The 13,720-nt window shown below is 45.1% G+C and overlaps 1 long non-coding RNA gene across 1 annotated transcript in view; it reads right to left on the bottom strand.

The window, feature by feature from the left end:
• LOC132343486 (uncharacterized) overlaps positions 1-12,036 on the bottom strand; it is a 143,741-nt gene extending 131,705 nt beyond the window's left edge. The window contains exons 1-2 of the long non-coding RNA XR_009492343.1: positions 11,860-12,036; positions 7,571-7,629 (exon numbers count right to left, since the gene is read on the bottom strand). This is a non-coding gene — a long non-coding RNA (uncharacterized lncRNA). The remainder of the gene's footprint in view (positions 1-7,570; positions 7,630-11,859) is intronic.
• Between the last annotated feature and the right edge of the window lie 1,684 nt (positions 12,037-13,720).

Genomic DNA, 13,720 nt, shown 5'->3' with positions numbered 1-13,720 from the left:
TACAGTCCTGTGGTCACAAAGAGTCGGACACAACTGAGCGACTGAGCACGCACATGTAAGCTAGGGGAGTCATCCTAGCCAAGACCCCTACTGCGCACCCTGAGCCCCTCCGGGATGGAGCCAGATGCAGGCTGCATCAGCCGTGCTGGGGTGGGGAGGGGGACGGCTTGAAATTCATCAATGTCCAGACCCCACCCCAGAGATTCTCAGTCGTGGGTGCAACCCTGGCAGCAGCATGTCTTAGAAACCCCCTAACTGTGAAGACAGGGCTGAGAGTACTGAGAGAAATGGTCTAATTCCACAAACGAGGAGTGTGGCCCAGAATCTGCTTAGGAATATGTTTTTCCTAAAGAAACTTGGGTGATCCTGCGGCAGGACCTGACAAGAGGACCTCGGGTCTGGGGGAGACAGTGGAGTGTGTGCTGGGGGCTGCCTAAGGACAGAGCAGCTCCACCCACACATGCGCACCTCAGTCAGGCTCTCTTCCCGGCACAGACGGCACAGACGGAAGCCTCCTCTGTGTGCCGGGACGCATGGGGTCTCCCTGGCGATACAAGACGGTCACACCTGCCAGGTACCATCCATCCGCTTTCTCTCCCACTTGCCTCGTCTGTGAAGACCTCAGAGTGATGGGAGCCAAAGAAAGCTGAGCTCCACTAGGAGAAGTCCACTTACTCAAGGACAGGCTCTGAAAACGTCACCGGCAATTCAGTTAGAAGACCCATTTCCATTTATAGAGGAAGCTTTCACTGCCTTGAGGAAGAGGCCTGTGTCTGCAGAATAAGCGAGTTGCTGTAACTTATTAATCAGTCTTGTCTGAGGGGGTCCGTACTGAAGAACACTGGACGTAAAACCCTTTTAGACACAGAGATAAATACATGTGTTGATAAATAGATGGTGAAGCTTTAGTCGTGGGCAACAGGGTGCAGAGACAAAAAGAAGGACGAAGTAGTGGAAGAACCTTCTAGAAGGGCAAATCAAGACGTGTGCCCCTAAACCTCGTATCCTAAAGCCAGAATTCTAAGAGTACCTCAGACATACAGTCATAACCAAACAAGCTAGCCAGGACCCAGAGAGGTTCTGGGACAAGGAAGAGACTACCCCGTTGGGGACGGGGTCTCTGAGCAACAATAGTCCTACTCAGGAGAGCAAAGAATGGAGTGGTGGTTGCCAGGGGCTGGGGGTAGGGGGCAATGGGAAGTTACTAACCAACGGGTATGAAATTTCAGTTATGCCACAGGAATACATTCTAGAGATGTGCTGTACAGCACGGCGCCTATGGATAACAATACTACACTGTACGTGGGGGAAAAAAAAATCTGTGAAGGGGCTAGATCTCATTTTAAGCGTTCTTCCCATAATTCAAAAAGAAAAAAAAGAGGAATAACAGTATCATCTTTTTTTTTTTTTTTTGGCGAGGGGGTCTTCCCTGATGGCTCAGTGGTAAAGAATCTGCCTGCCAACCAGGAGATGTGGGTTCAATCCGTGGGTCGGGCAGATCCCCTGGAGGAGGGCATGGCAACCCACTCCAGTATTCTTGCCTGGAGAATCCCATGGACAGAGAAGCCTGGTGGGCTACAGTTCACAGGGTCGCAAAGAGTCAGACACGACTGAGCAACGACAACAAACAGTATCGTGCACTGGGTCTGATCTGGGAGGATGCAGTTCTATTTTAAAATATGAGAAAAAGAATCTAAAAATAAGAGTAGATATAGCTATATGTCTAACTGATTTGCTTCGGTGTACCCCTGAAGCTAACAACGTTGTAAATCAACTATACTCCAACGAAATTTTTAAACAAATAAATAAATTAAAATGTGGAAGCACAACAGCAACGGCACAGCCATGATGTGCCCGGCAGCCCTGCGGAGGCCACCACACGGAGAGCGTGCACACGGTGGTCAGCACTGGGGTGGTCCCCAGTTTCTGGAATGTGCAGGGCCTTTTGCTCATATCGCCCATAAAGAGGACTCTATGCGAAGCTGACTCACTTTTCTGACTGTCTGTGGTAACACTGTCCAATACATGCAGCCCCCAGCTACATGTGGCTTTTTTAATTTACATTTTAATTAAAATCAAATAAGGTTTTGAAGGTCAGTTTCTGAGTCACACTAGCCACCTTCAAGCGCTCAGTAGCTCCACATGGCGTGTGGCTCTGTACCCGATGGTGCGGAAAGCAAACATTCCTGTCATTGCAGAAAGTTCCATTGAACAATGCTGCTCAAGAAGGCCGCTCTTGAAGGGATCAGTCAGCCTTGCGTTTAGAGCTAGAAAAATTAAGAATGATTAGTCATCGTGGTCACTGGCAATGATGTCCCTGGACTGTTACAAAAGAGGAAAAAGAAAACTCTGGAATTTTGGCTGATTCTCCTGCATTCATTGACATCTCTGAAGAATGAACATCTATCTCTATACATGTTCACCTTCGTGCTGGTTTTGTTTTGTTTGTTTTTTTTTTTAACAATCCAGTTAAATCCTTGCCTGAGAGATTGTCTGTCTGTCTGCTTTAATCCAGCATCTCAACTCTGCAAATCTTGGCTAAACTCTGTCTCCTAAGGAGCATTCATATAAAGTCCTGAGTCAGAGCTCTGCCCAGGCTGAAAATTCAAGCTCTCCAGGTTATTTCCAGAGCCTGTATGAGAGTGGACGAGCCTGACATTGTGGGTCTACAGGAGGTTTCATATTTTTAAGTCTTATCTTGAATGCTTATCTTTTTAACAATATGAGAGAAAAATGATTTTGAAGAACTTTCGGAGAGGCATAGGTGTGTTTGTAGGAGCATACAAGCGGCCCGGGGATGAAACAATGACTCTGAAGAGGGTGTGGCCACTTGCTGGAGAATAACATCAATTTCAAATGCTTGGCGTGGGGACAGAATTCATAGGCTGACCACTCCCTCTGTTTGGCTGAGACAAAATCAAGCCCATCAGACAATGGGTTTGCAGGTCCACGCCTGTCAGTACGACCAAAGCAAGGTCTTAAGGGAGGAAAGACCACAGCAAGATGAAGAAGTTTCACCTGAAAATGGGATTAACTGGTTTCACTTTTTTTATTTTTAAAAATGAGACTATCATTCCTGAAAGCCACGCCCCCTCGCCCCAAATATACATACGAAAATCAAAATGATCCCAGAAAAACCATCACGAAGTACCTTTCACCAAATTCTTCCGTAACCATGGTGGATCAGCCTGTCACTAAGAAAACGATTTTTTCAATAGCGTGTACCTCAAGCTAACACTAAGCTGGGCAAACAGTTGAGCCTATATTCTTTCATATTATAGGACATTTGGCTATGTCCATTTCTCAGGATTAGGTTTCCAATGAAACTGAAATGGTTCAGGCTTGTTAATAATTATAGTATAACACTATATTTGTAATAAGTATATATTTACATGATATAGAAAATATATTAACATATCATTAACATATTAATATAGTAAGTCATCAGCTGACTGCGACCCCAAGTTATCCCCTTTTATATGGCAGATAGGGATTTTTTTGGTGTACAATATAGCGATTCGTAATTTTTAAAGGTTTTATCCCATTGACAGTTACTATAAAATACTGGCTCCACTCCCTGTGTTTTACAGTATACCCTTGCAGCTTATTTTATACTTAACAGTTTGTACCTCTTAGTCCCCTAACTCTATCCTGCCCCGCTCCCTCCCCTCTCCCCACTGGTAACCACTGGTTTGCTCTCTGTATCTGTGAGTCTGCTTCTTTTCTGTTATAGTCACTAGTTGGCTGTATTTTTTAGATTCCACGTATGCATGAGAGCACACAGTACTTGTCTTTCTCTGTCTGACTTATCTCACTGAGCATAATACTCTGCAAGTCCGTCTGTGTTGCTGCAAATAGCAAAATTTCATTCTTAAGAGGCTCTGGGGTTTAATAAACTGAATTCACACAAAGCTCAGCAGCAGTTCTATGCCCTAAGCAAGTTTTATCTGTTGATTCTCTCTTAACATGAGCAATTAAACCTGAAAATAAACTTTTTATTAATTGTAAAGTGAGATTTATTAGCAGTAATATACAAACTACTACTTCACTGATAACTGAATTCATACACTGTAATTTATCTTTATTTTGCCTCCGTGTGTTCTTTATTAAAGTGAAAAAACCAATTTTTTAAAAAGTAGTATTACCCTAATCCATCGCATCAGCCTAGTTATTATTTAAATCATTGTTGGAAGGAAAAGTTGTCCCACTGCAATTCTTCTATTAAATGAGGATCACTTTAAATGAGCAGCTTCTAACAGAAGAGAGCTCTGATTCTTGCTTCTGAAAATGCTGTATTTGCAAGCAAGCAAAAATCCAGGAGTTTTAGTTACTCCCTGATGTTCACTAAGCATATGTAGAAATCAAACCTCAGAAATTGTAACGTCCATTTCTCCGAAATGGCTGCCAATTCAACTAGATATTAAAAATTTGTGGTAAATAAAGGTGTTAAACAACAGGAACAACAACAACATAAAAGCTTAGCAAGCACCTGGTGAGTATATGGTGTTTTCAGTTCTACTGACAAGGTCTAGAAAAGGTATGTGCTTCAACTTGTCTTTAAATATCCTCACTGTAAGATGGTACAAACTGGTAAGAAAGCTATCTATTAAAAGTAGGTATTTATATTACCAACATGTAATCTTGGATATCTTTTAATCAGAAAATAGCTCACAAAGCTTCTATTTCGTTCCTATTCTTTTTCTCCCTTCACTTGATTATAATAAATTGGTAAAATGATCCAAAATTTAAGAGAACAGCAAGGACCGCAAATGCAGGTTTTAGACTCAAATTTCTCTGAGAAATTTCTTCCTTCCCATTCTCTCTGCCCTGCAATTTTATTTTTCCCTTTTACTAGTGACACCCAGTAAGGTCAAGTTTTAACATTTGCAGACATTTGTTTCTCTGCAGGTTAAAAGTTAAGAACGCATTTCAAATATCTAAATCCCAAGTTTAAAATCTCATATAAGGTAGTTTCTGCTAAAATCTCACCAGCGTACTTCCCCAAGCTTCAACTACTGAATGTGATTGCCTTTCTTTGTGCAAAAAAAGCACACATTATAAATTGTTTCTAACTTGTCACAAAACAGTATGCATACGTAAGGGACGATATAGAGGCAATGTTTTACTTACGAAAGGTATTATTAAAATCCATAGCTCCCCTATAATCATATACTGTTGAGTCGCTGCAACTGGCTAGTTCTCAAATAATCCCATTTTCTCAGCAACCTTTGCATTTCTCTTTTACTGCTAATCAGAAACCTTACCAAAAAAACCCAAAAAACAACAAATCAGAAGCATTTTAATGAAGTAGATGAAAACAGGCAAAAGTGCTCAAAGCCCTACAGAAAAACAGCAGATATGATCAGAGCCTGATGTCACGTCTTTTATACCCTCATAGCCTCATCGGTCCTTTATACACACTCTGGGATAAGTAGGTTCTTCTGGTTGTTGGGACATGACCTGAGATTTAAGAAGTGAAAATTCTGCCATAATCCGCTTTTAAAAATCTTGAATAGAATAAAGGAACTGGAAGAGATGATTGTCTGATTGTCAAGAGTATTATTTGATTTTTGCCGTTAAAAAAAGCAAATTAAAACCTGATAAGCAAAGAGCATGTTGGCTCCATTCACTTACAAGAGACTAAGAATTCCTTACAGAAGCTAGGCTGACCCCACCCCGTGGACTGGGACAGTGTAATATACCCCACAGAGTTTTGAGGGGAAGCCGGATGACAGCTCCTACAATACCCCACGTTCCCTCTGGGGCCAGATTCCACACAGACAACCAGCAGCAATGGAGTCAGAGAAAAGTCAGCATCAGAAGGTAATCAAAAATACTACTTTCCCAGAAATACTTGCCATCATAATCACTGCTCTATCAAGAAAATCGATTTTGAAGAATTACATTTAATACTTTAAAGCTGAGATTCCTTTACTTAGTATTCGATAGGAAATTAAAAAAAAAAAAAAAGATTTCGCTTTCCTAAAGCATGGCTACTCCTCTGCTCAGTTGTTCTTAAAAATAATTTATGTAAAGCAGGATTTTCTCTAAATATACCATGCTCTCCCATGTACACATTGAAAATGATATTTGCATACAGCGAGTGTATGCACTGATACACACATGGTAAAAAGTTAAAAAATATGGACTGCATAAATCAGTATCTGATTTTAAATATACACCAACTTCAACAGATTTGTTTGCAATTTCTGAATTCCTCAGGTAGAAAAGATCTTTCTTGCTGGCTGTGATTCGAGAAGATGTTTATACTCTATAGAGTGTGCAGAAATGCCTTCCCATATAAACAAAGAAAGAATGGTTCCAGAATCTTGGTATTCTAACCTTGCCTTTGCTATTAAATAGCCACCCGAAGAACATGAGGAGACTGGCAGAATCAGTCTGTCATGCTACAGTAAACATGATATTTTGTGTGCTGCCTGAGACATTTTTTTTTCTCATGAATATAAGTCGCCTGCCATTTATTATGAGATTTTTTTCCCCGATTGACACCCCATTATGTATATTCAGTCAAGCTCAAACAAGATTTCAAGTGATCAATATACTATTTGTGTTGAAAGTCTATTACCGCTCTAGCAATAAACTCTGCAGTGAAACCAAAAATGGAGAAATATTTAGTAAACTGAATTACACGGAAAGCCATATTTGGGGCAAAGGGAACAGAGACAGGGAGACAGAAAAGCAAGGAGAAGAGAAGGCAGGGAAAATTTTTTTCCTAATCAACCAGCTTTCTAGAACCTGACCACTGATGAAACATACAGGAAATAAATGCCTGAAATGCCTAAGGATTTTCCAAAAATCTTAAATTACATGTTGAGGTCTCTGAAGAAGCAGGGAAGGGTCTTCCTCTGGGTCTCTTTCTGAGGACAGACAGTAAAGAGCCATACTTAGAAGTACCTGATACCCAGAAGTGGAGAAGGTGGACCCATCCCCAGGAAATCTATGCAGTCCCACACCATCCAATGTCTTTGCATGAAAGAGCAACGGTCTCTTGTGTACTGTAATACTTTCCATTTTATAACTGAAGCGGACCAGTCCTGAGAGCGTGACCTTCGTCAGCTGAGCTAAAGAAATATTTTGCTTAATGGATATGGTAGGACAGCCAGCTCGACAGCGGACTTAAGATTTCATCCGACATTTTCTGATGCTGCTCCTACGTGTGTCTACATATTAGGATCTGTCTGCTTGAGCCAGGAGAAGATCAGAAGGGGCAGGGCCACACAGAAAGACGTGACATCTGGAGAATTATCAATTCAGCACTGCCCAGACACTAAAGGTTCATATTCTGTTACCAGAAAGAGAATGCGATGGGGACGGGGAGAGAAAAACACCAATGGGCAGCTGTCATGGCAGTCACACTGCTCTACGGTGAACAAAGTAACTTGGTCTAAGTTGGACATCCTTCTGCCTACCCAACGGGATGATGTTACTTCCTTCTTGACTCTTACTTATGAGGCTAGAGTCCTGGGCAGAAGGAATGAAAATAGAAAGAACGGTTCTGCATAGAGCTCTAGAATTACTGATATCTGATTATTTGGTTTGCTGAACTTACGGTTTGAACCACCACTCGCATGCAGGAGAAGAGTCACCATCCACCATATCAAAGTTCACCTGTAAGACGAACGTATTTAGGTCATTAGCAGTCCAGGTAGCTTCCCAATTTCGTGAGTAACAAAGATGCATGCACCAGGCAAGAATACTGGAGTGGGTTGCTATGCCCTCCTCCAGGGGATCTTCCCCACCCAGGGATCAAACCCATGTTCCTTATGTCTCCTGCACTGGCAGGTGGATTCTTTACCCACTGAGCCACCTGGGAAGCCCCGAGAAGCAAAGATGATTTACTGCAATGTGACCAAAGGAAATGTATCCGAGCTACATCTGGACAAAACCTGTTTCTTGTGATACTTTTGGTTCTAAAACCTAGAGCATGACTACTTTTAAACTGGCAACCTAAAGGAAGACATATTGTAAAAAAAAAAAAAAAAATGTCCTTTACTCATGATACGAACAACTGTATATGTCTCTTGCACCTTCTTGAGGGTCGTAGGCACTAAGATACTTAAGCAGCAGAATCGGAGCCTGGCATCCACCAGGAAAAAAGAAAAACTCTCCCCACTACCCCAAGTTGCTGCAAAATAAATAACCGAGTAATTCTAAAGGGCAGTTCCAGTTTGTGTAGGATGTGTGCATTTGTGGCAAATTGTGCGTACTGAAGTGTATTCTTTCATATTACAGAGATGAATGTGGAAGTACTTAACGTCACATGATTTTTTTAAAAGCATCGATTTCCAAACAGTTTTTTAAAGGCAACTCCCTACTAACACTCACATATCCACAAATCTGTGAATTTTTAATTTTTACATGCTTACAGCCAATGATATTACTAATATGACTAACCTTCCAACTCCCTATAGTAAGTGGCTTAGCAAAGTGTGTTTTTCTTCGATTTCTTTGAAAAACACATATAACCTGACATTCTCGAAGGGAAAAGGTAGATCCTTGGAGGCCAGTTCTAAAAGAAGTCAGACATCAGATGGCTCTCTCCATCCTACAAGGCTCTCTAGTGTCCTAAAAAAGCTCAGTGTACACTAAAACCATCTCTTATGATATAAAATGAGATCTGCTGGCGGGCCAAGGCAGCCCAGGTGTTTATTCAGGCAGCACATTCACTTCACCGGGAGGTGGGAGTTCTGGAATGCTCCTCATACAATGCTGTGTACACATTACTGTTGTAACTCAAGGAGGTAGTGTTCTGGAACCTTCTTACTCTGACATTAACGATGCAAGTGGGCAGGGCTAACTTCCACAAAATAATCATTGCAAATCTTAGGACAAGTCCCTCTTTGAAACCAGGCTACTGGGGCCGCTGGTGTCTGAGCAAAGCGCCAGAGACATCCTCCCAATGGAATGTTTAGACTGAAGCTGAAATCTATTTTGATTTTAGAATGATCCATTGTCACTGGCAATTTACCTGATTGTGTGTTCCTGGTGAAACCGCAAAGCCTTCTAGGTGCTAGGATTAGGTAGGATTTGAGAGAGGGGAAAGACAGTATTAGAGGAAGAAGGCAAAAAGCAGAAGGTGGTCCCAGCAGCTTTGAATTTACATTCAATCTGAGCAGAACACGCAGTTTTCACCTGGAGTCTCACCTCAGACTGGAATAACTACTGAGATACAGTTATCCTGTTACATAAATGGGCACCACATCCAGATTCAGAAAGGCATTCATTCACTCCAGCCATCAGGGGAAAAGTAGAATTTTTTCTTATTTAAGTGATTTGCATTAATAAATGGTAACATCAAGTGGGCATCCTTTTGAAAAATTTTGTTCTTGTTTTTTGAAGAAAAGGAAAGAGGTCATCTTGCTATCTCTCTTCCTCATGGTCAGACCCGCTGTCTGCAGTAGACGACATGGGTTAACAGGGCTATGACAATAAATGAATTAAATGACAATAAATAAATGAATGCCTCTTTCTTCAGAGCAGCGCAAAATATTTTCTTTCCCATAGATTGGAAATAAGGTTTGAAATCGCCTCGTTCTGTTGCAGGAATGGCTTTCCTCTCACCTGACGTGACATGACTGGCTTCTGATGAAAGGACCAAGCAGCAAAAGGTAAACTCATTCATCTGCTTCCTGCTTCTGCTGTGCATCTCTGTTCTGAGATGCCTGGTGCTTGTCTATTCCACAAGCAGGTTTATTGCCTGAAAAGGAAACCTCTCTAAAACACTTACTTTGATAAAGAAATTCTGTTAAGAATACCAGAGCACAAAGAACTCTTTGGGGCTTCACCAGATGCTTTGATATTTGTCCTTCCAAGAGTGTCTTCTAACCCCAGGATCTTAAAATGGGGAAGCAGCATTCACTTCAGACTCCTTTTCTTCCAAACCAACCTCTCAAAGTTAAATGGATATTTTCACACGCTGATAAGCGACACGGACTTAATACTGTGCTTTTCCAAGACCTACCTATGAACTGAAGCCTAGCCCCCAACCTTTTAGTGATTATTTAAATAAACGTTCACACCCAAGTCTAGCAACTGCCTATGTCTGCACCACTGCAATTGTTGAATTCCTTTCCTGGCCTTTCATGCAGATGCTCAGAAACAGGGTGGGGCTCCCTGCCCCTGCATGCCATGTCAAGGGAGACGGTGCTGCAAAGAAAATTCAATTAATCGTTCATAGTCCAGGGTTTCAGCATCCTTCACAAACACCTTTAAAATAATCCTATTGGTAGGAGTGCCACTATTTCTCATGTCAAGATTTAGACAAAAATCTCTGGTGTCAACCCAAATGTTCCGGGCACAAGTATGGATGACAGGGACTGGAATGAAGGTGACAAGTCAAGGAATTGGGAAAACCTCCCTCAAGAAGAGATGTGAGGAGGAGACAAGCTTTCCTGTTTATGGATGTCTCTGTTAAAGATTTTCTTTTCCTTAAAAAAGATTTTTTTTTTTTAACAGGTATGGTTATTTAGAAGTCAAATCCAACCCTCCTGAAGCATGCTGGCTTCCTTATGAGTCAGCAGGCCATGAGCAGTTCAGACAGAGTAAATGGGCAAGAGCTGTCTTTGGACACACCCATTTTGCTCATTCTCACTCTGATTTTTTTTTTAATCATCTTTATGCTACTTGGTGTCTGACTGCAGAACTTGCATCAAAAACGGCACCCTTCCATCTCCACCATCGCGGACTCAGGCTCCCAGGTGGAATCACTTCCCTTCAGCTCTTTTACTGAACACAATTGGATTAGAGCTCATTTCTTCCTCGATGGGCAACTCCTGTTTCTGTTTCTCTCCAGCCTGCATGTTATCAGCTTGACATTCCCTTCAGAGGCATATGACAAATCAAATTGTCCATCATCGCATTTATCAACGAAGGAGTTTTTTATTTCCAAGGACTGGTTTCGCCCACTCCCTTTACGATCATGGACACACCAAAAAAAAAAAAAAAAACAACCATGTCTTGGGTTGGTTTTTTTTTTTTTTTTTTGAGGCAGTAGAGTGGCATGAGATAAAGGAATAGATACAACTCATTCTAAAGACAGAAAAGCAACCGACAGCCAGGAAGCCAAGGGCAGTCTTAAAACATGATTTTAAAATACCTGGTGCCTACGCCCTAAACTTATAGCATTTATTTAAAAAATGACTACTAGCTTTGAAAAACTTTACCAAAAAATGAAGTAAATTATTTTTCATTCAATTATTTCATTATTTTCCCGTTCCATGTCTTTTTGCATGATTCAGCACTTTTAATTCAAAATCCTGCCAAGAAGTTAAAAGGTAAATGGAATATCTTTTGGGTGCCTTAAAGCTTCATACACTCTTTATTGAAGCCACCTGCTCTTCTGTTACTACAGGAGCATATCAGAAATACGGGGGTCACCGGTTTGCTGCTTTAACATCCAGTGACCACCTCAGAGCAGCGCAATTTTCCTCTTGGGCATCTAAGTGGCTCTGGGGGACGGAATGACCCACCGCAGAGGCTCACCCCATCTCGGGCTCACCCTACTCGCCCGGGAGCCACCAAACGCAGGCAAACTCGAATGCACCTGTCTAACCCCCATCAGCTGTAGCTACTAGCTCCACCTGATGTGTCTTTTCAACCTTTGTCAAGTATCTCAAGGCAACAGTTTCCTGAAGCCCTTCCCCCCCGCCCCCAAAGCGAGGCTTTCGCTGGAGCCCCCAACCCGCGGGAGCCGCAAGAGGAGGTTGAGATGGAGAGAGACCTCGGACTCGCTCTGCAAACTTAACCTGCGCATTGCACGGACCCGCGTCCACAGCCGAGGACTCGCACGTCGCCCCTGCACTCTCTCCGCAGCATCCCACGCCCACACGGCACACTCACCTGCGGGAAGGCAAGCCGCGCGCCACCGCGGTCCAGTCTCCCGGCGCGACCTCCGCGGGCAAGCCTCCGTGCTGGGTGCCAGGAGCGCCCTCGGGGGTTGGCGGGGACCGCCGGCCGGCTCCGGGCAGGGCGGCGGGACGCCGGCAGCCGGCGGGAGGAGCGCTCCCGGGCGGGTCCGCGCCGAGCCCGAGCGAGCGGGCGAGCGGGGCGGGAGGGGCCATTTGTAACCGAGCAGACGCTACCACCGCCCCTTACTCGCGGGGGGCGGGGGCGGGCGGTCAGGTGACGGCGGCCCACCCTCCGCCGCCGAGCCGGGTGGTTCCTGCCCGGGAGGAGCCCCCTGGCGCGCTCTGATTGGAACTCCCGCCGCAGTGGCGGGGGGTGTGGGGAGAGGGGGGCACGTGACAGCCCGGCTCCGCGGCCCGGCGCGCCCCACCCCCGCTGGGTACCCCATCTTCCTCCTGGAAAAGCCGGGGGACACAGGGAAGGCGGGGGAGCAAGCGGGGGTGCAGGAGAGCCTACCAGCCCTTTTTGCCGCAGCTCGGGGTTTGCTCCCGGACCCTGAACCCGGAGAGGAAAGGTTCCCCTGCGGCCAGCCGGCCTTCACGGTCCTCCCAACCTGCCCTTGGCCGCAGTACCCTCCCCCACAACTCCAGGCACCGGCGCTCTGGATAGACCATCGCCACTCCGTAGATGCCGGTGGCACTTAGAAGTGGTTCTTTTTTTTTTCCCCCTTCTCTCTGCACACCGGCACAATGTGCTAGAGAGAACCCAAGACGATGCATTGCAGACACCGTCCAACTCGGAGGCCCGGGAGACCCCCCGGGGATGTCTGATGGCTCCCGGGTTAGTCTCAGAGGAGCTGGGGCCTGCTTCCTCTGGAGAAGGGGCACCACCGGAGAGCTGCAAGTCTCCGATCCTCTTCAGGAAGCAGGGGGGGAGGGTGGTTTAGAGGACGGTCTTGGGGTGCGAATCCAGTTTCCAGCCTGTGGGAACGCGTGGCTCATAGTAAAGGTCAGATTAAACTGCTAAGCTAGTGGTGCTGGCGAGGACGCGCCGCACGGTCGTGGGAAGCCCGGCTATTAATTACTCATAACCACCACTGCTTGTCTCAAGTGGGGGAATGGGGCCGTGGGAAAGCCCCCGGAGTTGCGCGCTGTGCTAGAGCCCCAGTGCTTCTGCAGAGCGAATGAATTCCGCAGCCTCTTTCCCACCTCCCTGAGGCCCTCTCACCCGGCCGCACCACCCTAGAAGGCAGGAATTCAGAGAAAATGCGGTGTCACGTTCCCCGCTGTGACCGCGGACGCGTCTGCGCCAACTCCAGCACCACGTGGGGGCGGTGAATCTGGGTGCCTGCTCCCCGCTTGCGTGGTTATGTGGGTAAACTTATAAGATTATTTGTTATAACGAGATTGGAGGAGGTCTGTCTCTACACTGGATTCTCTCAAACTTTAGTCCAAAGGAGTTTTGTACTCGGTTAGGGCGAGGTGGTTTCTAGCCGAGGCCGCCGCGGCGCTCAGTTGAGTCCAGGAAACCGCCGGGAAGAAGACCGAGGCCCTTAGTCCCTGGACGCTGTCGCCTCTGTTCGCCACTTCGACCTGCCCGGCAATCCGTCTTGCTCCCCCGAGGGAATTTCTAACAGGAATGTGACAGTGTGGAACCTTGACCCCTTGGTACCTGGGTTTCGCTGGGCAGGGAAAAAGTGGTGGGCAGACTGACCAACCCCCCAAAGGGCTTTACCCGTAAAGCTTCTGGCACAAATCTAGAGAGGGAGCCTTTGAGGAAGCCGACTCACTCGTAAATTGGGTGGGGAGAGAACTATCTGTTTTGAAAATAAAAGCCTTGCTACCATTACCTCCCC

Source organism: Bos taurus, chromosome 22 (genome assembly GCF_002263795.3).
Source record: "Bos taurus isolate L1 Dominette 01449 registration number 42190680 breed Hereford chromosome 22, ARS-UCD2.0, whole genome shotgun sequence".
NCBI classification, from domain to species: Eukaryota; Metazoa; Chordata; class Mammalia; order Artiodactyla; family Bovidae; genus Bos; species Bos taurus.
Note: the sequence above shows the minus strand (reverse complement) of the source record. Positions and strands in the feature narration are given on the sequence as shown.